General features: G+C 40.4%; 1 protein-coding gene across 14 annotated transcripts in view; it reads right to left on the bottom strand.

Moving 5' to 3' along the window:
* Positions 1 to 25023, bottom strand: part of LOC125643693 (uncharacterized) — a 263102-nt gene that overhangs the window by 158035 nt on the left and 80044 nt on the right. For 2 of the 14 annotated variants that reach the window (XR_012670144.1, XR_007358798.2), the window contains exon 3: positions 16318 to 17801. The exons of 6 other annotated variants lie outside the window; for them this stretch is intronic. The gene's annotated coding sequence lies outside the window, so the exon portion shown is untranslated. Of the gene's footprint in view, positions 1 to 15192; positions 17802 to 25023 lie in introns of those variants that run through there. 6 more of the 14 variants (XR_012670146.1, XR_012670147.1, XR_012670145.1 and 3 more) reach the window with 5 other exon arrangements.

Genomic DNA, 25023 nt, shown 5'->3' with positions numbered 1-25023 from the left:
CATTTCTTTTGTGTGGGCCATGAAGTGAAGCACCTCGTCACTGGATCCATTACCAGCCTCTTCATTCAATGAGAGTAATGACTGGAACAATTTACCAAACGTTGTGGTAGATTCTCTATCACTGGCATTTTTAAATCAAGGTTGGATGCTCTAGGAATTATTTGGGGGAAGTTCTATGGCATGTGTTATACAGGAGGTCAGACAAGATGATCACAATGATCCCTTCTGGCCTTGGAATCTATGAATTTACACTACAGCTGGTCAGGAAATGATTTATTTTTCTTCAGCTTTTTCAGGTTTTAATAAAACCAAAAACAAACCACCAAAGCTTTCTCCATGTTCAGCCATAGAAAACTGAGGGGTTCTCGTTTTTGGCAACAAACTGTTTTCAGTTTGGGGGGGAGGGAAGGGGATTTTTTTTTCTGTGAAAAATTTCATTTGATCAGAAGCCATTTTAGGTGAATAAAATGCGTCAATAGAGATTGTTCAACTGGCTGTAGTTTCCACTATATTTTCACCAGTCTGGAGAGTTCACTTCACTCCTTAATCACCATCCCATGTCTCCCCTCTTTCCCAACTCGCATTCTGGAGAAAGAAGTTTCCTTTGACCACCAGCTTCAAGTGCTACCTCACTGACCAATTTCAGTCTGGTTTCCTGCTCTCACTCCTTTTCTTAATAAACTAAAGCATTATTATTTTTATCCAAATACCATAAAGGATTACAAGAAACAAAAGGTATGCTTACACCATTCACTTATTTTAGCAGGTTCTGATCACCAAGTATATGTTTGTATTTGAGTCCCAGTTTGGTCATTTACAGAATGTTTGCATTGTCACTGTTCAATGTCACAATAGCTACAAGCACTTAAACAGTGTCTGAGGTCTTGAACAACTTTGATAGGTGCTGATCAAACAATGTGTCTTATGCTCAGGTTCATGAACTTTATATAAACAAACAGCAGAGTTCAGCACCAATACAGTCAAAGGGATGTGAATGTTTAATTGCTACTGTTCCAATTGCTCCTTTTAATCAGTTCTGATAGAGGATTTAACATTGTCCACTCATTCCCCCTCTATTATGGAATACACTGTCCTTATCCCTCCGCTCTTTCCTATAGGTCTTTTCATTCAAGGATGTCTCACTGCTAACTTTAAATTTGATGTCAGTTCTATCTCACTTGATTTGCTCTCTGAACCTACCAGAATCCCCTGACTAGACAATAGTTTCCTGCTGCTGAAATAGAACAAAGACCTTTTTGTGCCATATCTCTGACTGCCCTAATACTATCCTCAAAGATGATCCACAAATAACAAATTGGAAATTCAATGTTTCTGCAGCAGTAGGTGCTGAATCCCCATGATAACCGATCTAAAGCAGTGGTCACCATTAAAAATAAGTATTTATCTACAGTCACCACATCATGGTATTGGAGTTACTGCTGCATAGCACTATTTTTTAGAACAGGAAGTAATTGTCTCTCAGATACCGTGGGCGTGGTAACAGCTGGTAAAATGTTGACTTTTTCATGGTGACCACTGTCTTCCAAGTTTATTTCTGTAACTTAGGGATATGATCCAAAGCATTTTGAAGTCAATGGGAGTCTAGCCATTGACTGGATTAGACCTTCTTGTTCTGAAGGTCCCTCTTGATCAGGCTTGTGGGGGATATTCAACTGTTGTTTCTGCAGTAAACAATTTCCATTTTCTTATTTGCAGATCATGTTTTACTCAGTCCTTAACTTTCTTCCCAAGACCAGAAATCTTGGAGTCACCCCTAAAGCCTGCACACTCCCCCCACCACTATAATTCTGCAATCTGTCTGTCACTAGTATGAGGTTGGTACCATTATTCAGCCTCGTTTTTATGTTCTCTCTTCTGGAAATCCTTACTTCTGTCCTAATCACATCACACCTAGACTATTGTGATTCCCTTCTTTTACTATCTCCCTAAGCTCCTGTTCACTACAGTGCAGGAAACCTAAAGTGCTACAACCAGAAGTTGCAATGTATCTGCCATCCCTCTCCACCGTCATTCCCTTGTCAAGTCCAGCTGCAATCATACTGATAAAAAGCATCATGCGGGGAAGAACACCTGCCAGTTACACACATCTCTACAGTGCATTGCAATTAGCGTTGATGCCAGTCACCGCAGCTCTCTGATGACCAGTCTGGGTGGATAATAATTGACACAAAATGACTTTTAATGGATTGAGTAGAGGTACCAAGTTGTCATTAGAAATTAATAAATACACCCTGGCAGATGGCTGGGGTGAAGCCACTGAATATCAGAAGACAGTAAAGCTCTGACTCAAACCAGTCATTATCCTAGAAAAGTCTTATTAAGGTGCCATAATAAGTACCTTTTCAGTGCCATGTGCCATGCATTTCTCATTACTGCTAGTATGAGTAGCATGACTAATCCACCAGGTACCCAGCCTGTAACACTGATCCCTGTACCTAACTGTTTGCCGTGTACTGGCATGGACAACACAGCAGCACATGGACATTTCACACAGATTGAAAAAACCCACAGCAATATTTGCACAGATGCAGGTACAGTGAGCATAATGTTACGACAGCTGCTCCAGTGGGATTAGATATGTCCAGGGCAAGATTACACTTAGCATGTGAGTGGGTGTTAAAGGAGAAGGAAAGCACAAGGAACCTTTGCCCCCACTCATCAACTCCCTGCACTTTCCAGAGCACAGGAGCAGTCCCCATGATAGAGCCCCATGTGCCTTAAGCGTTGCACTCCCTGAGACATTGTATCTCTGTGAGGCATAATTCCTTCTAGAGCTCCCTGCTCCTCCCATCCCAGAGCACAGCATCTCTCTGCACTTCTCCCACTGCAGGCAAGTGCCTAATAGGCACAATCCAGGCCACCATATTTTGCAATATTGATGGTGGGAATTGGCATAGATTTTTTTCCCTTTGCAGTGCTAAAAATTGGACAGGTACTTAAGGGTGAGCAAAGACAGGGGAGAAGGGGATTGTTAATTCCAGTCTGAGAGTTGTAAGCAAACAGGGAAAACACGGAAAGGCTGTAATACTCCATATATCTACAGGTATGAACACAAAACCAAAACAAAGTTCTGGTTTAAAGTGCAAAAAGCACTATGTTACCAATAAGGTTTTGAAACACCAAAATCCAGCACTGGGTTGTCCCATCTCTAGATTAAATATTTTTGATTTATGAAAGAAATGGGAGAACATTCACCTACATGATCTCACTAAGAAGACTGACAAGCCCCCCATTTCTAATCTCTTGAGGTCTGACCTGCAGCCCTTACTCAGCCACTTAAACTACTAGGGTGATTAAGGCAAGCCCAGATCTGGTTTCAGTCACTGAAAACAGGAAGAGCATGCTGCCTACAATATTACCATCATTAAATCGCCCTGGTTTAGAAACCTACATGAAACAACTATGACTCCACACTTAATCACTGTATTTTTACTAAGAACTGTTCTTCATTTCTCATAGGGGAAAAACAATTGGAAAGGATCTACTACAGCAGTCAACCTTACTCTTAGTGTAGACAATACGAATGCCGCCAACTGCAAGCATTCAAACCATGACTTGTGCTCCCCAGAATCACGAGACTGACTTTAAAATTATGAGGTTTCAAAGATAATAAATGTTGGGATCTCTTTATTTGCCTTCTGGTTTTTAAGCCTTTGAGATTTGCATTTTCAAGTTTTTCCCCTACAACCATAAAGGCTAGACATTTACTTTAGAAAGAAAAAAGAAAGCTAAGATTCTCATGTAATCAGCTGACTCCAGGAGCTGAGGACTTATGGAAAGTGTCAAATATTGAGAGACTTGCAATAAAATCATGAGAGTTTATGTGATGGACCCCCAGAACTAAAAGCATGAGCAGCTACAATTTGAGCTAAAGCTCTTTAACTGGGACTGTAAAAGACCCATCCTCTGTGGATCAGGCACAGTGCGGGAGATGTAACATACACTTGCCAGTGGGCTAAATAGGTAACAATGAAATAGTCTCTCTCTATTAAATACTGGGAATTACTAAGGGCCTGAGCCAAAGCTCAATGAAGTCATTGGAAAGACTCTTACCGACTTCAATGGATCAGGCTTCTAGCACTGACCTCCTTCCTGGCCCGCTACAACAATATAATCAGATTTTAAATGTAAGGAATTGGGGAGCAGCCAGCTGGTGCCTTTCTGTGTTTGAAAATGCAATCATCAATGCAGAGGGATGATGACTTCAACAAAGCTGCACTGATTTACACCAGCAGAGGACCTGGCCCAAGATGTTTAAAGGTGTTTCTCTTGTAGGGCTTTTAGAGGCTAGTAGAACCTGATGTTAATTTTATTTTAAAGCTAAAATATGTATACACTGTGATGGCTTTTGTAATTTTATCTCCACTGCAGCAACCTTAAAAAATTCAAAAGACCCTTCTATAAACTCAGAAACTGAAATATAGAATTATTTAAGGGAGTTCGCACTAGTTTTCTGGGCTCCTATACTGCAGAGGTGGAACAGCCGCTATGTGTGAACATTTTTCATATGATATGATAGAACTTAAACTGTAAGCTCTGTGGGGCAAGGTTTGACGTTTTGTTCTGTGTTTGCACAGTGCCTGTCTCATGACTGGGGCTCTCACATGTTACTGCAGTATAAATATGGAATGATAAGAACCACCCCCATCCCTGACCACTTTTTGACCCTGTGTAGCTTTATTTCTGTGCTGAGCACGGCACCTTTCCAAGATCGTTCTCATCATGGACATAGTCATAACCCTACAATTTACAACTGTGTGTCTACAATTAAGTAGTGCCCAGCAAAATAAAGGTCACAATGTTATTTATTTTTCATACTGAGGTGAATTGTGGCATCATCACACCGTTCACATTCCCATACTCACTTTTGAACAGAGCCATTCAATATTACCTGTGAACTTCTGTGTAAAGGATGTACAGCACATGGTGCTATTTTTAGAAACCATGTCTGCAAAATATCTAATATACTGGACTGTCTACCTAACTTACTCAGTTTACTAACATTAAAGGTCACGTCCTGCTATTGATAACTTACCCTGTCTTTTTCAGGTGTATACATTTCCTAATTAAGGGATAATCAGTGGGAGTTGCACTATATGAATGACTAATCCCATTGAAAGATGGTGTCATCTTCACTAAGGGTGGCAACTCAGAGTTATGATGATGTCAGCCATGTTGTATTAGTCACGTGTTTACCAAGGATTATTCACAAACCTAATTGCAATTGCTTTGAAAGTCCCTGTGATACAAATATAAACACACACTATATAAAAACTATGAATAATCTAATATCTTTTGCCTGAACACACAGCTTCTTTCACATTCTTGCTCAGATTTCCCAGTCTTCATCAGTCCATCACCCAAACCTACGTTCTCTTGAATTTTCACTTTTAGTTTAAAACACCTTGATACTCTGGCGCATCTGAGCTTTGCTCAGCCTGGGGAGAGATGCCTATAAAACTTCTTTATGCTCCCCTCATTTGGGGGCAAGTCTGGTTCCAGATGTAAATAAAAGTAGCTTCAAAGCTGCTTTGACCAGCTGTCCTTAGCTGGCCTGTTTTTAAAAAGTTTGGGATTTTGCAAAACATTTTATAATTTCATAAAACTTTTTATCCTTGTTACTATTTTTCCCCAAGGAAAATTTAATTAAAACATATTTTCTAGCTACACCAAAACATGTGCTTTGTGTTTGAAATAATTCTCCCCCTCCCCAGCTTCCTCACCTATGGAGGAATTAAAATAAAATAAATACGTAGAGTATTGTTGACAGAGGTAAAAGCAGCTGGAACCTAAAAGTTTCAAGTTCTGTTTGATATCTAGAACCTGCAGAGCAGCTTCTAAGGCTCATCGCGCCTGCATGAGAACAAACAGCAGTGTAGCTCTGGTAGCCAGGGTAGGGGCAGCAGAGGCATGGCTGAGCGGTGCCAAGTACGTACCCACTGGTTACAGGAGGGTTTGTACTCAGCGTGGCTCAGCCATGTGTTGCTGCGATTTGTACTTGTGTTAGCTAGATGAGCTCCAGTGTGTCTATGTGCGCACGAGCAGGGGAATCACACCCCTAGCTTGTAATGCAAGTGTAGCCTAAATTTAGCAAAACGAGTTTTCTCATCCCTACATGAAGACCCAGATTACAAAGGTACTTAGGAACCTAACTCCCATTGATTTCCTATTTGAAAGTCAAATACCTTTGTGAATCTGGGCATAAGGGCCTCTTTGTGGATTTACAGTTTCAGCCAAAGCCTATTGAAGGCAGTAGGAATCTTTCCATAGGTTTTGGATCCTAAGGTACTTCATAATGGAAGCAGCAGAAACTGGCTCAAAAGCAATTCACATTAATGAGAGTAATAGCTACAAATCTCTTGTTCCATCACTGTAGAATAGGATCGGTCATGTTTGATAACATTTTTATACACCTTGGGCCAAATTCTAAAGTCAGTAGAGTTAGTCCATACTTACACCAATGAAAGTGAGCAGAATTTGGTGCATTATTAACGACGTTAAAAAAAATCCACAAATATACTAACATTCCAGAATGTTATTTTGAATGATAATCTTTGTAAATAATACCTGAGCATATTTTATTACATAGATTAGGGGTTGTGTTTTGTTTTTATTTCAGAAATTTTTATTGAAGTTAAAAGTTCTGATCCAGCTTCTGGACTGTGATCCAGCAGAGGTTTCAAAAGAGCCTGTTGCTATTCTTTAAGTGTTTTCATTTACTATTTGAGGACACAATCTTGCAAATCCTCACTGATTGACTTCAATGGGGCTACTCATGTGGATAAGACCTCACATGGGTAAGGGCTTACAAGATCAAGCCCTAATGTTGTAGAACAATATTCAACGATTGCTAACAGTATGACAAATTTAAAATAAACACACTAATAGCCACCACAGGTAACATCTCCTAGTTATGATGCTCTTAGAAATGTTGAAGATTTGGCTTTGGGAGTAAAGACTCCTATTCCCAACAGGTGTTAATAGTTTTCCATCAAGAATCCCATATCCCATTCAGATCATTAGCCACATGCCAGATTTGTTTGTTTTTTGGTGCATGGTGGTTGTTTTTACCGAAGTAAAGTCACAAACACATTCCAGTCTGTTATAAAGAGTGGAGAAATTTAGTCACAATACAGCAATCATTTCCAATTCTTCAAACAGCATGAATAGATCAACCAAAAAGTCTTAATGAAAAACTTTATTTGGAAAAAAACTAGCAAGTAGAACAAGTTTCCATATGTTTACCATAAAAATAACCTAGACTCCACCTTGGGGTATATAAAAATACAGACTACAGATTGTAGATTTTGGCATTCATGAAAAATGCCTTTGTAAACATACCCTATTAAAATTTAACTGCAGCTTTTATCATTTACTCAAGTAACATATGAAAGGACTAGAACACATTTATCACAGAAGTAGTCATTTTATCATGGCTTAGTAATAGCAGTGATGTATTGTGCAATTTGCAGTGCATGCCTAGTTTACAGTACATTACTGATGAGTACTATCCGTACACATCTGTAAAATCTCCTTTAAAGTGTATCCAAAAACATTAACTCATAGAAAAAAAAAAACAGAGGCAATAGACTTTTAAGTCCTGTAGATAAGATTTGGATTTTAAAAAGTTATGTAGGTTGACTCCAAATGATTAGCCAAAAGTGGGACACCTTAGCAGTACTGTGGAGGAGAAATCTCAGATTTGTTTTTGTGCTTGGTTAGTGAGATTAAATTAAAAACACATGGAGGGCTCTAAATAGCTCCTACTTGAAATTTAGAGTCACATTTTGGCGATATATCTTATGGTATCAAAATAATTGTTGTAAGAGTCTGTATATCAGTCTGCTGCCAGATCTGTGCCCTTCCCATCCCGTTCTGATTTCAATGAGCCAGAGAAGTTTGTAAGGTTTCAAATCTTCATAAAAAGTCTCTCACTGGTTGTCAGGCTGTAGCACATGTACCGGCCCTAGTCAATGCAATCCGTTCTGGTGGCTGCAATCTAAGGTCTTCTGAGAACATGCAGTGGAAGGATTTCATTGATGGAAATGGCAATTAAAAAGTTGCAGAACCACTGTACTAATTCTAGACTTTGATAAATGGTAACATCTATTAGAAATAGTTATACTGAACCATCACAAATACTGCGTGTAACTGAAGTATGTACTCCCCCATCTAGGTCAAATAGACGTCTGTACATTGCTATGAAGATAGAAAGCACCATATAAATGCTGATTATTATTATATCTCAGTTTTCATGATCATACATACTCTAGGACACTAGTTTAGGTTCGGTAAATAGGCAAGCTATATACCAATGCATCTAATTGTATGTAATGATTTAGAAATAGAACAGCTGAAATTACTGTGCAACATCATCTCTCTACATACAAGTTAGTCATTTTAGTAATAAAGTTTAATGTATTTTTTAGCACAGGTAGTGAGTGTTTTCCCTCCTCCAACTTTTCTTAACTTAAAAATTATTTTCTGTTTCACTGAGATGGGTTCCTATGTCTTTTTAAAACTGGAAGTATCCGGTATCTGAAATATAGTGCATGGAAACTTCCTATCTTAAGGGCCGTAATTCTGAGTAAAGACAACATGTGCCTATCTATTCTTTCCAGTAATAAAACTTTTATCATTACAAAGGAGGAAGAAACAAGGGGAAACTTAAGATGATTGACAGGTGGACAGTACAATGCCCTCTTTGAGCAAATGGGTAAAGAGGGTTCCTTAGTGCAAACACAGCTGTTTGGGGGTTTGTTGGTTTGTTTTTGATGAAGCAAAGAAGTCAAAGGATTGTATTCAGTGCAGTTCAGTCTTCTAATCCACATATTCCTAAATTTGCATGCAGCACTAAACATTACAGTACATCTCATGAGACTTGAGTAGATAATTTTTCGGTTGTTATTGCAAAAGAAATATCCAAAATGCAGTATAGTGTTTGGGTGGGTAGCAAACTAGATACTGGCAATGGGTGGATTAACTAATTATCTCTCTGTTTACACAGGGGAAAGTGTGTTTTGGTGTACGATTAAAATAAAATTTTTTCTTCCATATGTACCAAACAAACATGCACACAATATCCCCACAGCTATTCATCACACATTCTGTTTACAGTGGCTTAACTACCCAGTCTTATGTAGGAAAACCGTTCCTTGCTCCAAGCTGAAAAATATTAAAAAAACATCATTTGTACACTACATATTACTATGCTCAAAATAGCCTTTCTTCCAGAAACATTTAGAAGATGGAAAAAGGACTTCACTTTTGTCAGATTATTCTCAAGGCACTTCATATATAAACAATAGCAGTGTCCAGCATGAAATGCTAATGGAAAACATCCAAGTAATGAAGGTAAAATGGCATTTTCTCAACTTTCAGAATTAGAAAGGTCTCCTCCAACAAGCAGAAATATCAGTGAATTGCATCCAATTCTGCCCTGCAATGCCAAGTCCAAAGGAGCTGTGTACACATGTCCAAAGACTGTATTTGGACCTTAGCATCGGCTCTATTTTATCAGTAATATTTATAGCTGTTGCTATGTTCCTGCGATCTGTTGGGTCTCTAACTAAGCCTGGTTAGATTGAGTCTGTACTTGAATGGGAACTTCTGGTGCTACAGGAAGTGGTTTTGGTGATCTAGTAGGTAGCACTTTCCTCTGAGTTTATAATGAACCAATGCTGCAGCATTACATTAAGGGTCACTCTACTGCCATCTTGCTGGCGAGATGTAACATCAAGTTTCTGATAATTTAGCACCACGAAAGACCCGATGGTTCATTTCATAAGAGAGGTGTTAATTCTGATCTCCTGGCCAAATTCTAACTTGTATAGTTACATTCTGTCTAGCTAAATCCCCCTTGCACCTTCAGTAGTGTACGTCTTCACCAGCTGTCTTAAAATGCTGTGTATTGTTGCTGTTAAATAATTGCAAAACGCCTGGTGACTTCAACCAGAACAGAATCAGGCCCTTTTTAAAGACTGTAAAGCATTTGGGGATCCTTCAGCATGAGAGGTGCTATACATGCAGAAGAATAAACTGTGTATTTCTATAAAGATGTGATAACTGTATGTAATAACTGGTAGTTCAATGTGACGCCTAAAAGCCTGATCCTATTCCAAATGTTATGATTGGGAGTTTTGCCATTGACTTCATTGCAAATAGTATTTGAGCTCCAGATCAGTCAGGAATCTGTAACTGATGGCTGTGAGAATGAATAATTTAATTATATGCTCACATAGGCTAGAGAGAAAGGATGATCTGAACTGGGATCAAGAGACCTAGTTTCAGTTCCCAGCTCTGCCATGGACTCCCTTGGGCAAATTGCTTAATCTCTTTGTGCCTCAGTTCCCCATCTGTAAAACGAGGACAAGGGAAGTATTACTATTCTACCCTTTGTCTGTCTTGACTGTGTAGATTGTAAACTTTGCATGACAGGGACACTCTCTCATTCTGTGTATGTATAGGGCCTCATTCAACGAGCCCCCTATTTTGGTTGGAACTTCTAGGCACTAAAGTAATGCAAACAATAAATAATAATTACAGAGACAGATATCAATAGTACAGTCCATAGATTACAGATAGAGGTTTAGTAATGACATCAATATATCATCAAGAATCAATCTGATCACTGTTAGAGTCCTTTTGAGAACCATCCTGTTGTGGCGCATCACGACGACCTAGAAGTTGTTACATTTAGTCATACCATCGGAACACCAATCATTTCAACAAGACTTAAAGTGCTATAGACAATAACCACTAAATTATGGTAAGCAAAACAAGAAAAACCATAATGAGAAGCAAGAACATTAACTATACTGTTTAATGTTTCTGTGGGTGACCACAATTACTCCAAGTTTGCTGGAAATAACTTGTCCCATCACATGTCCATATTACAGATTGGATTATTCTGAAGAGACACATGCCAAAATATCACAAAAAATCATTCAAGCAGAGTATTAACTTTGTTCAATGGATTTAATTATCTGGCACTATACTGAACCTTGGCAAAATATATGAGGCCGGATCCTGAACTGGTCTGAACTGGCAAGCTCCATTGACTGCACTGGAGTTTCACCCATTTACATGAGCTTAGAATCTGGACTGTTACGTTTTACCGCTCTCTTCGGGACAGAATCTCAGCTGGCATTAATAGATTGAAGTCAGTGGAGCTGCGCCAGTCTACACAAAAGAAGATCTGGCCCTTTGTTTCATTATTGTTTAGACTTTTGTTCATGCTCCAGTCAAATAACTTTACCCACTATATTCTTCGTAGATACAGACTGTATCTCTCAGAGTTTCCAGATAAGGGTCTGGATTAATCAAAGCAGTGATGTGTAGATTTTTTGCTTTTTCATCTTTACAGTGGTCCTCCACAGAGGGGGTAGCCAGCTTTGAAACCATTGGGATTCCTGACACTTTTTCGCACTTTTTATGTGACTTCCACATAAAGACCTGCAGGGCTCACATCCTACCAGGTAGTGGGAATTGGACAGCATGAAAATTACCTGTGTCTGTACTCTGGCAGCTTTGTGCCAATCATCTAATTTAGTTTCCTGTACGTAGCTTTCAATTCACAGGTCAGGGAAGCATGGAGTTAGTTAATCTCTAGATACAGAATTGTATCATTCTGAATAATGTATCCTGCCTGATTAATAATGGTGACAGCAGGGTCTTGAATGTTCAGCACACTTTGTAATCATCTACTCAGCCATACATATTCCCAAATTTTAATAAATTTTACTGTTTGCTAATTAGCACTGTTTTTCTTGAAAATACCTTAAGTTGTCTCAGAAATGTTAGGAAAGATTTGATCTTTAGCCTTTGGTTTTCTAGAAGGCGATGATTAAGTTTCTAAATTCTTCAATCCATTTTTGCTCTATATACACCTGATGATAATCTTACAATAAAAAAATATTTTCACAGTTTGGGAGAAGGAAGGTGAAATTCCAGGGAATTTAATGAAGAGGAAAGTGAGGCACTGATAGTTTTGGCTCAAACCAAGTATAACAGAAGCAAGTAGTTTGCCGGATTCCTTACTGCTCAGCCATTGCACCTCACTTGTCACCTCTTGTAGTGCAGGCACTGTCAATTCTAATAGCACAGTGACTTAACGCTGTAAATAGAGGACCGCTAGGGACAAAGATGAGATGACTAAATTCATTTTTCCTTATAACCCAAATTACATTCAATCTCCAGAGATGAAAGTCTAGTACATAACTTGGTATGCAGTCCCCACCTAAAAAGAGTGACCTACTCTAATAATTTGGCCAATAATTAAAACTAGTCGAGAAATTTTTGACAAAATGCCAATTTGTTGAAACAAAAACTTTTTGTGGAAACACATCAGTTTTGACTAAACCTTTTCAGGTCAAGAGAAAGAGAGCCCCACCTCAGAACAGCCAATAGCCCAATGGTCAGGCAGAATGGGGCCTTGAATTAGACAAGTGCCCTAACCATCAGGTTATAAAGTAAGTCTCTCCTTCTTTCTCAGTCTCAACTGTTGGAGCTGTTCCACTTTATAATAAATAATAAAATATTCATTGGGCCAGTGTGAGACTGACTTTATAGCCCAGTGGTTAGACACTCACCTGGCACGTGGGAGACTCAGGGTATGTCTACAGTGCAATTAAAAACCTGCAGCTGGCCTGTGCCAGCTGACTCAGGCTTGCAGGGCTCAGGCTAAAGGGGCTGTGTAAATGCAGTGCAGACATTTGGGCTTGGGCTGGAGTCCAGGCTTCAGGGCCATATGAGGTGGGAGGGTCCCAGAGCTCAGTCTGTAGCCCAAACCCGAATGTCTACACTGCAATTAAACAGTGCCCCCAGTCTGGCCACTTTACCGGAGACAGCTGGCACAGGCCAGCCATGGGTGTCTAACTGCAGTGTAGACGTATCCTTAGAGTCAAGTTGCTGACCTGAAGTAGGCAGGCAGAGAACAGTTTGTGAACCTGGATCTCCCACATCCCAGCTGAGTGCCCTAACCACTGGAATACTGGCTATTTTAGGAGTGATGGCTCTCTCTCATTTTTGTAAAAAAATTCAGAAGTTTTTGATGCAAAATGAAAACAGATGTTAAAACTTCAAAATGTTTCACAAAATGGAATTCTTGCTTTCTGACCAGCCCTAGTAATAGTGCAACAGATTATAGTTAGAAATGTTACCTAATATGTAAAGATAATTACGGGCTAGAACAGGCTTCTAAGAGAGGTTCTGGAATACCCACCACTGGAGGTTTTTAAAAACAGGTTAACACTGGTCAGGAATGTTCTAGGTACACTTAAACCTGCCTCAGTGAGGGGGCTGGGCCTGATGACCTCGTGAGTTCCCTCCAGCCCTACATTTCTGTGATTCTACACCAAAGACCCAGCTATGGAAGTGATTGTAAGAGTCTTGGGTTACAAGATACTGTTAGCATTGAGGAAATGACATCCTGAGCCTCCTGTAGGAAGAAATTAGGGCTTAATCCAAAATCCAATGAAATCAGTGGAAAAAAATCCCACTGATTTCAGTGGGCTGTGGACCAGGCCTTTAATATGCACCATGCTGGTACTATAGAAATACTCCTAATAGATTCTGATAAACCGTTGGTCCAGATCCTCATTTTATGTAATTTGGAAGTCAAAATTAGGAGCCCTATGTCCCACTTTTGTAGGAAAACTTAGAAAGAAGCTAAAAGTCAGTCACTTTGTGTTGTCACACGTCCCTGGATCAGAATGGAGCTTATTGTGTTAGACCTCACAGTGAGTCTGGATGCCATACTCATGGTGCAGATTTTTTCACAGCTATTGTGTTGAGGCAGATATGTGGTTGCCTAGAGTACTACACACTTGATGATGGTGGTGTTTCTCACCTAATCTATGTTGGCTGTATAGGGGAGCATATGTACTTCTTGTGGAGATCTTAGACTCCTCCCATCTTCCCAAAAGCCTCCATTTTGACACTATTCAGGAGGAGTTGCAGAGGTTGGGTGCAATTTTCAAAGGAGCCTAAAGGAGTTAGATGCTGAACTCCCATTGAAAGACAACACTGAAAAATCCCAACAGTTGTCTGCTGCTACCTGACCAGCACACATTGCCTTATGGAAGTTTAGAGAGACCCAGGTGGGTGAGGTAATCTCTCTTATTGGACCAGCTTCTGTTGGTGAAAGAGACAAGCTTTAGAGCTTATACAGAGCTCTTCCTCTGCTCTGGGAAAGAAACTTAGAGTGTCACAGTTAGCCTTGACATTTAGCCAAACATTATCTGTCTGAGCAGTTCACAGTCACATTTTACCATAAATGAGGCTATTTAATTCCAATAACTCCTATTTAATAATGGCCTTAAACATTTGTCTTTACTTCTCAGCTGAATTGTGCTAAAGAAGAAGCAGCTCGGTGTAGCTCAAAAGCTCGTCTCTCTCACCAACAGAAGTTCGTCCAATAAAATATATTGCCTCTCTAACCTGTTCTTTTGGTATTTTAGCCACTCTTTTTAATTACCAGCACAGTTTCATAAACTTCAAATCTCCATGACATATTTCTAAAGCTATAAATCAGTTATACTCCCCTCATCAATTATAAACTCTTTTCCGAGCTGCTGCTCTTGAGAATAAGACTAATATGTTACTCATAATTCAAGTAAACATTTCCATATTTCATGACAAAAAAGAACATTCTGAATTCTTTTCATCTCCCCTCCTGGGCTAAATCGTCACACAGTTCATTTCCAGACATTCGTCACTCGACACCAGGGGTAGGACTTTAGTAACAAAAGAAGATCTGAGAAGAAAGGCCTCTAGAGCATTAACTTGCTGAGCTGCAACTCAGCTAAAGTTCTTTATGTGGAACAGAGGCAAAGCAACCCTGCACTCTACCTGCAGGACTTGAAAGCTTTAACCCCAATGCCTTTAAAGTAAGACCTTACAAACACATGCTAGCACATTTTGCTTAATTAAAAAGAGCCATTTTCTATAGAGGAATGGATTTATTTCAAAGTGCTGCATATTAAGAGATCAAATACACCACATGTTAAAAACAGCTAGGTGAATAATTTGTAGCAAAAAGAAAAGGAGGACTTGTGGCACCTTAGAGACTAACAAATTTATTTGAGCATAAGCTTTTGTGAACTACAGCTCACTTCATCGGCTGCTGTAGCTCACGAAAGCTTATGCTTAAATAAATTTGTTAGTCTCTAAGATACCACAAGTCCTCCTTTTCTTTTTGCGGATACAGACTAACACGGCTGCTACTCTGAAATTTGTAGCAAATTATTTGTTCAAAGAATTCTGCCTTTTTGCCTGTTCAAGAATTTCCACAAAGCGCTATTTTCTCAAAATTATTTTAAATTATTTGGCAAGTAATTTCAGAAAATAAGTCTTTGTTTGTAAACCGTTCATGAGCAATTGGTGAATATTTGAAATTTGTGTTGGTTAGCTTTGAGTGGACAAACAGGGGACATGGTTTTGTTCTGTTCACTGACTGGAAGAGTACCACTCTTAGGGTATGTCTACACTGCATTGTAAACCCAGGTCTGTGGGACTCAGTGTTTCCAAGCCCACGCTTGAGCATCCATGCGGCATTGTAAATCTGGGTTTACAACTTGTGCTAATGCATCCATACTGCACTACACAGACCTTCCACTTGGGTCTGTGGCTTGAGCTGCATCCATACTGCAGAATGGCAGGGCTTGGACCCAACTCACAGTGGGGCTCAGCTGGGTCCTAAGACCTGGGTGCTTGCTGACCCAAGTCAGATTGATTTGTGTGTGGCTGGAAGCGCAGCTTGAGCTAAAACCTGAGTCATATCCCGGATTTACTGTGCAGTGTAAACATACCCTGTAAGCCGCTAATTCAGGAAAGCATCCGCTTTCAGAACAGCATTTAAGCATGTGCTTACCCTTAAGCACACATTTAAGGCCCATGGAAATTAATTATGCTTAGAGTTAAGGATATACTCAAGTGCTTTCCTTAATAGGAATGGTCTTAATCCTGTCCCAGAATTGGGGCCGTAACGAGGTTTTCAGTGTGAATACTCACATTTACAAGTTTGAAATTCATTGTTTCTATGAATATTCCTACAGCCCCAGGGTCCTTTTGAGCTCCTCAGCACTATTGGATGCTGAAATAGTCCTGCCAGCAAAACACACCTACTTCAATCTCCATCTGGCTGAAAGGTTGCACCCTTTCCTATGAGGCACAGATCTAGCTACAGTGATCCATCCATTTGTGACCTCCAAACTTGATTATTGCAACTCATATCTAGGAATCTCGCCACGTACCCTGAAAAAGTTCCAGTGGATACACAGAAGTCCATCTGCTTACCATAGCTGTTCACCAGGAAAACATAATTCTGCTGGCTCTGCTTTCTGTCCTGGAACCCCAGATTCCTAAATTCCAAGGGCAAGAAGGGACTAGTATAATCTCCTGTATAACAAGGCTGTACAACTTCCCCAAGTAACTCCTAGAGCAGATCTTTTAGAAAAAAAATTCAATCTTGATTTAAAAATGGTCAGTGATGGAGAATCCACCAGCACCCTTGTTAAATTGTTCCAGTGGTTACATTCACTGTTAAAAATTTGTTTTTTTCCAGCCTGAATGTAGACTCTGGTTGAAGGTCTCTCTGTCCGTGGGATTGGCCCTAGTAACCTAAAATATTCCCTCCCGCACTATGACCATGACTTCTGTGATAGAAGTGTTCCATTGGATCCATCCTCTGTCTGCCAAATGGAGAGGCTCATGAGTGCAGGAGATGGAATTTCCACAGAAGCCAGACTGAGGTTACAGAACTTTCTCACACAAGAGACAAGACAGACCATGGTCCTTGCCGCATTCCGAATAAGTTGTTTTCCTCACAAAAACACACATAAAACAAACAAAAAACCATAAATCAACCAAGCTATTTCATGTATTGTTTGTTAATTTTTTCTAGCCTTTAAATATGCTTAAATATTTTTCCTCTGAACAAGTTTTTATAGTTCCATAAACCCCCACAAAACTTTTAAAAAATAACCAGAACATGCACAATGAATGAGTCATACTCTAATAGCAATGCGCCTCTTCAGGGTGTGCATTAGTAGGCTACTGATTCACTTATCAACCTTCTTATTTGTGTCTTATAATGCACCTGAGGCATGCATCAATCGCCTAATAATGCACACCCTGGAGTGGCTTATTGCTGTGTTAAGAGAGGAAGTCAAGAAAAACATCTCAAATTATAATTGCAGGGACTACTTGGGTGAGTAAAAGGTTGTAATTTTGCTAGGTCAAGCAGGTTAACACCCTTACCCCTGCCAAAAGTGCCATGGTAGCAAAGCCCACATGTTTATAACAGGAGTCATTTACATATCTAAATGCCTGTTTGTATGTCCAAATTCCAATTTTTATATATTATTTACACACACGCACAGCTTGTGTGCTGACCTCTGATACTTTATTTCCCCCACTAAATCTGGTTCATAATGACCATGTCCTAGATCCTGCAATTGGATCTGTGAGAACAGACACTTGCTCTGTTGACTCTAGTGAGGCTCTCTGTGGGTGCAAAGGTCTGCCTGCCTGGGTCTGGATTGGGGCTCATAAGAGAGGGTTCTGACTTTTGTTTTACTTCTCATCCAACAGAAGGTACCTCCACTAGTACGGTGTCCCTTAGCAGCAGGTCAATTCTGTGGTGTATCAGAGAGAAGACTCACCAGCTGGCTCACCCGCAGCAGCACTCCTGCTGTTTCTTCGGTGTCCCCTTCCCACCAACAAGGCCAAACCACACTTCGCATATGACTCAGGACTGTATCTCTCTCCATTATGTACTTCTGTTAATTTTAAAATATTTGAAAACAAGAATGTCTTATTAGCAGGGCTGTATGAAGCTACAAATTAGGGTCTCTCCGCATTTCCAGTATAATACCTGTTTATCAGGGTTTATAAATCAAACAATGCTTTGCCAGGCTGAAATGAGGCATACAAAGTCTACAGCTAGGGAAACACATTTTCTCCTTTTTTATTAAAAATAAAATAAAATAGACACTTTTTGACAGTATTCAAAAAATATCACAAGACAAACTTGAATGATACCGAATAAAACAAACCTTTGTTAAAAGTCTGTCATGGCATTGTTTTAATCTCCAGATGTTACTGACAACTGAACAAAAACAAAAAAGGATCCGGGGGGGGGTGGGCGGTTACCACATTTTTTTTTAAAATGGGCAGTGACTTTGTGTATCTCCAATTCTGGATGCCCAGCTTCAGACATGTTGGTCCTGATCAGCAGAGCTGCTGAATGCCCTTCACTCAACAGAAGCTGCTGGTGCTCCACCCCTTTGGGAAAAACAGGCCCTAGATGTTTCTAGTTGGGCACCCAAAAATTGAACCAGTAAAAAAAGTGGTACTTCTGAAAATTTAGCCCTAGATTGGCACTTAATTCTGAATCACTCCAGTTTCTTGGATAAAGAGTTCATAGACATTTTTAAAGAGCATTAAAAGAAAAACCCTACTGTACTGGTCTCCTAAGTATGTAATACATATTTTATCAGCCTAACTATATACTGAACCAGTTTAGATTCATCATACAAGCTTTGGAACCTTCCATGAAAACTGTTTTGTTAGCAGTGACGTGTCTTTAGGAGCCACTGAAAACCAGGCTAAATGTGCCCAGTGGTGGAAAGCCCATGGAAGAGCCCCAGAAGATGGAACCCCAGCGGTGTGGGGTAAGTGAGGAGAGGGTGAAGAAAAGAGCAGCACAGGACTCGCTTTTATTTTGTTTTTAAAAGAAAAACCATGACAGATAAGACATCAGAATACTTAAAAGCTTCCACCCTTCTTTCCACATTACAAGCTATAAAGAGCAACAGGGATAATTAACTAAATTTTAATGTGGGACAGTTCTTTCACCTCTAAAAAATTTGGCTCACTGCCCATTTCCAGGTAGAAGCATGTCCAAAGTAAACCCATCTTATTAATTTATTCCTGGTCATCTTTGTGTAGGCAGAGCCTGATGGTTAACCCATTAGAAAGACTGGAATGATTCCAGCTCTTACAGGACGAGTCCCTCGTGAGTAGGGCTGGCATGAGGGATGGTGAAATTGGAAAGGTCTAACAAATCAGCACAGGTTTCCCAAATGGCAGGAGTCAGATTGAGGTGTGATGTGGACCATTTAGCCAGCTACTCATTCAGATTTCAACTGTCACATCCGAAAATTGAGGTGAGTGATGGTATTTAGTTAAAAAAAAATCTAAAGTTTTGCAAAGCGTACATAAGTTGGCAAGTTAGTACTTGTGCTTCCAGGTGTTTTGCTCAGCATTCTCATTGTGAGATGGCAATCATGCTTTTTCATTCTGTTTTGTGATCAGTAAAACCCTAAGCAGAGATATATTGACTTGGGGCTAGCTCCACACAGAGATTTAGGCACTGCAAACCCCCATTTTTAAGTGCCTTGTCACCCAGTGGAATCTACAATACTGGGAAGAGTTAAGCAGCCAAGAATGGGTTCCAGAGAAGCCAGCAGGCTGAGCGGGGAGCCACCTTGAGCTAGCCAGTAGGAAATGCCGAGGAGAGGGGAGTGCCATAAGCCCCACACCTCAGAGGTCGTTGGGGACCTAAGTCTGGGCTGAAGGGACAACACTGATCTCCATTCAGGATTCACAGCCCTGAACAGTCTCCTGGAGCTAGCTACCAAAGCCCTTTCTTGCAAGGACTTCCGGAGGAGGAGGTACCCTGTAGCACACTTTGAGCTACCCCATTTTGAAACAGAAGTAGATTAAACTATACTAGGGGGTTTTTAGTGCATGGTCCTAAGGCCCATGGACACTTAGCGTGCAGCGGGCTAGGGCAGGATAGATTCACACAACAGCTTGCCACAAACTAAGTGTTTGTCTAAACAAGTTCACCGTATAAAGAGAGTAAAGACAAACACAGTCCTCAGAAAATAGACTTACTGCACCAACAAATACCTCCCAGAACACAACTTTTTTTTTTTCTTTTTTTTTTTTAAAAAGTAGGACCCAATACTATTTGGAGACATGTTAAGATCCCACCCCCACTATCACACTGAACTGTTTCCTTCAACACGTTGGGGGACAAATGTGTTTGCATTTGTCAAATAAGTGGGCCCCAAGGTATTTTATGTTTTCTTTTGTGAAGGATAGTGCTAATCAGGTTGGTTTTAGCCCTGTTCTGTGACATAGCTGAGTTTCCAGCTACACTACCCAATGGAACTATGCTTGAACATGAGTGGGGGGGGGGGGAGAAAAACTGCCCAGGGCAATCATGTTGTAACCAGTTTCCTCCATCTCCCACCCCTGAAAGGTTTGTACCAATCCACACAGGTCCTTAAGATGCTTTTCTCTCTATTCCTCAGTTACAATTTGTTTTGTAACCTCTGTGATCACCTAGGTCCTTCATAAAACTGGATGAACGCTGACCATCATGAATTAAACCCTTTGCCCATTTATACCAGCTAAGAATCTGGCCCCTTGAGACAAATCCAACCCTAATTTAAATGGTAACAACTCAATGTGCTTTATGAGGGTGAAGTTTGACCCTGTAACTTTGTCGTTTATTTTGTGTGTTAGATAGTCACATGAAGCCACTTTAAAATGCTATTTTGTAACCACTAGAACATTGGCAGTTTTTATATGGAAGCATTACTGATCAATTGCTTCACACACAGAAGAGCAGTTGAAGCTTAGTTTCTGAAATATTTTATTGCACCCTGAAGTGCTGAAAATACCATGTAACCAGATTAGCCATGAGAAGAGTGGCAATTTATATCTCCATACCCTTTCATTGCATGCTAAATACATCTGAGCAGAATCGTACCATTTTTGGACATGAACAAATGGTATGTGCATCAGTACGTCCTGGTCTGTTATATCTACATCGGACACCGTCCTTTTCTGACCTCTCAAGAGAGGAGGTGGAGTCTAATAAGTCTTAGGTGATATTTTTAAATTGCATCAAATTCAGTTTAGCTTTCCTTTGCTCATCTGTTAGTACAGTCTAAAATCCATGCCCAAAAAATGACAGGCTGACATTCTGCATATTTCCAATAGTCAGGAATATGCTTTGGAAACCGCATGAAACATTGGAGAGGACTTTTGTCAGGCTATTTTTATTATGGTAGCACCCAGCTGAAACTCGGACCCCATTGTGCTAGGTGCTGTAAATATAAATGCTAAGAAAGAGTCCCGGCCTAGAGTTTACAATCTAAAGAGACAAAGGAAGCATTATTATCCCCGATCCATGAAAGTACTATATGTCGAGACTGCAATCACTGGGTGTGACTGCAGCTCAAGCCACCATAGCCAAGCAAGCTTGGATCCCAGAATAATGAAGCTGTTGCAGTACAAACTTGCTACACTAGTAATTACACAGGGTTCTAGGTGGGCTTGTTCAGCCGAAGGTGAAGCTTCACTGCTACGGGACCTAAGCCAGCTAGATTAAAGATAGCTTGCCCTCTTGAGCTCCAGTCACACCCAGGGATGACAGTCCAGACATATCCTTAGAGAGACCGCCCAAGGTCACATAGAAAGACTCAAGTAAAGCCAGGAATTGACCCCAAATCTCCTGCGTCCCAGTCCAGTACCGTAACCACAAAACCACCCCTTCTCTTCAGGAGCTGTGCTACTTTTAAGGATTAAGGCATGTCTTAAATAAAATAGTAAGACAGCACTTTTCCATTATATATCCCTGTCACTATGGTTCCCTTAATGGGGGAGAGAGGATTTAACTTTGTTGTAACTATGCTGAAGACTGCTTTGTTAGCATTTTAATGTAGCTCCTGTGCTCGCGTCTACTACCTCTTGACATATAACAACCTTCTCTCCATTTTAATTACACCAGACAGGAGATTACGGGCACCACTGAAGTCAATGGGAATTTTGCTGTGGACTTCAGTGAGAGCTGACTGTAGCCTTTGTAGACAGGTATATTAAGTTTTTTCTCAAGTAATGGGTTTTTAATTATACCATCCCTTTCATTGTAGAGTTTTCTACCTGTTTCACAGGGAAGGTCAGGCACCAGCTCAGCAAGATTAAGATGTGGCCATACTGAAGCATTAGTTCCTCTTATTTATATCGATGACAGCATCTGAGCCAGACTATGCACCGAACAATTAAACTCCAAATTTGTTAATCCTAGCCCCTTCCTAGGACTGTATGAGCTTGGAGTGTCTCCGGTTACGTTTTTGGATGTTCATATCCCATACAATACATTTTATTAAGTTTTCTATTAATAAGTAGTCCATTAGTGGTATCATTGGAAGCATAACATGCAAATGCTGCAGTTTAACTCAGGGGCTACTGCCATTTTAGCTATAGGAGTCCAAGCCCATTCTGAAGGTGTGTGTTTGTTCCAGTGGGGAGGGAGGGGGCGGAATGAATTTTAAAGGATTTCCAAACAAGGCACCCAGCGGTACGTCCGTACCTGATTGCTGTGGTGATGAAAGGGAGCTCCTCCACACCCTCTATTGGGAGCTTACGCCTGGGATCCTGACCACAAAGTAAACACCCAGTCTTAGCCTCCCGCTCTCTCTGCTCCCTTGCCCGGACCACTTTTTCAGATCTTTTCAGAATACTTTTCTTAGTTTTTTTGCTTCCCTCTTGGCTCAGAAATGTTTGCACAGTCATCATTGGGGCTTGTCTGAAGCCAGGAATAGGGTAGCATTGGACCAGAAGCCTGTCTTAAAGGGGCAGTACACCCTGTTACACCCCCAGAAAGCATCAAATATTAATTTTATTCTGTTTATTCGGGGAAGGAGTTGGAATGGGGGTGGGGAAGAGGTGGGGCAGGGGCAGGGCCTCATGGAAGGGGTGGAGTGGGGGCAGGGCTAGGGGCAGCGAGTGGGTGGGGTGTCAGTGATGCAGCCCTCGGGCCAAATGCACTTCCTCATGTAGCTCTCGTGGTCATTTGAGTTTGAGACCCCTGGTTTAGATGGTCAAAAAACCTTCTGGAAACCCTAAGAGTAGAGTTGGACACCATTTTGTGGCTGAGGCTTGCCTCTGCCCAATGAAAAATGCATGTTACCAAATACAAACATTTTGCAAATTTACATCCATTTCACCACATTGTTTGTGTTGAAATAAAACAGAACAAAAATCAGAAAAAGTTAAAACACTTTGCTCAGTCATTTTCAAAATGAATTGTTTTTATTTTTCTATTCAAAACTCTGTTCTGAAATTTGCTTCATTTTATTAAAAAAAATTATTTAAATTACTAAAAATAATACTGACAATCAAAACAAAATGTTTTGTTTTGAGTCAAACAAAATATTTTTTAACCCCAAATTACTTCTCTTTCAATTTTTCAGTTCACCAAAACATTTGAAAAAAATCATTTTCATGTCGACGCAAAATTTTTTTTTTTCCCCCATTTTTCAGAACGGTCAACTAAAATTACCCTTTATTCACATAGCTCTGCCCAAGTGACCTGCACAGCAAGAAACAGGAACTGTCACTGCTTGATGACCAAAAAATGTTTCACCTAGGAGAAAGAAACAGCTCTCTGAGACTACTTGGAAGTACACCGTGGAACAATCTAAGAACCAATGGATGAGAGGAGAGGCAATGAAGATGTGAGTAAACTTTGCCAAGTCAGTATAAGGCAATGAACAGTGCTGGCAGTTTACTAAATACTTGTAAAGTGACTTACATACTCTGAATAAGCAATGAGTGCCTTTCCCTTCAAAGGGCCTCAGGACTTAAAAAATACATATACAGGAATTACTGAAATGCAGGCACCTATAAGGTGGGAAATAGCAGTTGTTTAACAGAAGACAGCAACACTACACAACAGGTTAAAATTAGGAGTGAGGAAGAATGCTGTATCCAGGGAAATGTTAGAAGGTAGAAAGTAATTACTTACCTACAGAGGTGCTCAGACTGAGGCAACAAGTCTGGGCCTTCACACAAGGTCAACCAACAACACTTGATAATCCACTAACCTCAGACTGACCTCTGCCTTGACAACAGATCAGGAAGCTAGATGTGCTGAGTAGGAAAAATTCAGAGACCTCTACCAAGACATCAATGTAGCCAGTTAATGGAGACATTACAGGTCTCTGTGGGGTATCAGCCCAGAAAACTACAGATGATGAGCCAGGGACCTCATAATAGCCTGCAAGCCAGAGGTGATGAGAGCTCACAAAGGCCATCAGCTAGAGGTGCTGATGTAATGACATCATAGCAGCTGTATCTTGACATGAGCCCAGCCAGGAAGATCACAGAAGCCTCTGCTTTGACAACAGCTCAGCAAATGCTGTGTTTAAAACTTATCAGCCCATTTAACACTGCCATTTGGTGCTCTGTGACTGACCACTCTTCAAAGCCCATCAGTGAAAACATGACAGGTAGAGTTGTCCTTGTTGTATTGTGTCAAACAAATATTGCACTAACTTCCTGTTCAATTACATATTTCAAATAAAAGAAAAGGAGTACTTGTGGCACCTTAGAGACTAACCGATTTATCTGAGCATAAGCTTTCGTGAGCTACAGCTCACTTCATCGGATGCATTCAGTGGAAAATACTTCAAATAGTGCCTGGCAGGAAAAAAGAACAAAAGGAGAACAGAGGTGGAGAAAATAGGGAGCTACAGAAAGATAGGGTGAGGGAAGGGAAACAAAGGATTTACTATTTACATCTATACAGCATCTTTCACTTAAGGGGAATGAAAATTTAAATGAGTTGCTCATGGGCAGCAGTGCCAGGAATGCAACCCAGGAGCCCTGACTTCTTGTTCCCTGTGCTAAATGCTAGACTAAACTGTCTTCCCTGAAGGCATGGAGGCAAGGTGGGGGGAGGAGATAGCTCAGTGGTTTGAGCATTGGCCTGCTAAACCCAGGGTTGTGAGTTCAATCCTTGAGGGGGCCATTTAGGGATCTGGGACAAGAATTGGGGATTGGTCCTGGTTTGAGCAGGAGGGGTTGGACTAGATGATCTCCTGAGGTCCCTTCCAATCCTGATATTCTATGAAAGAGAGAGAGAGATGAAACAGTAAGAAATCAAACAACCAGAGAGAGCACGAAGAAAGTAAATAGAAA

This window comes from Caretta caretta, chromosome 1 (assembly GCF_965140235.1).
Source record: "Caretta caretta isolate rCarCar2 chromosome 1, rCarCar1.hap1, whole genome shotgun sequence".
NCBI lineage: Eukaryota > Metazoa > Chordata > Testudines > Cheloniidae > Caretta > Caretta caretta.
This window is presented reverse-complemented; position numbering and strand designations above follow the sequence as displayed.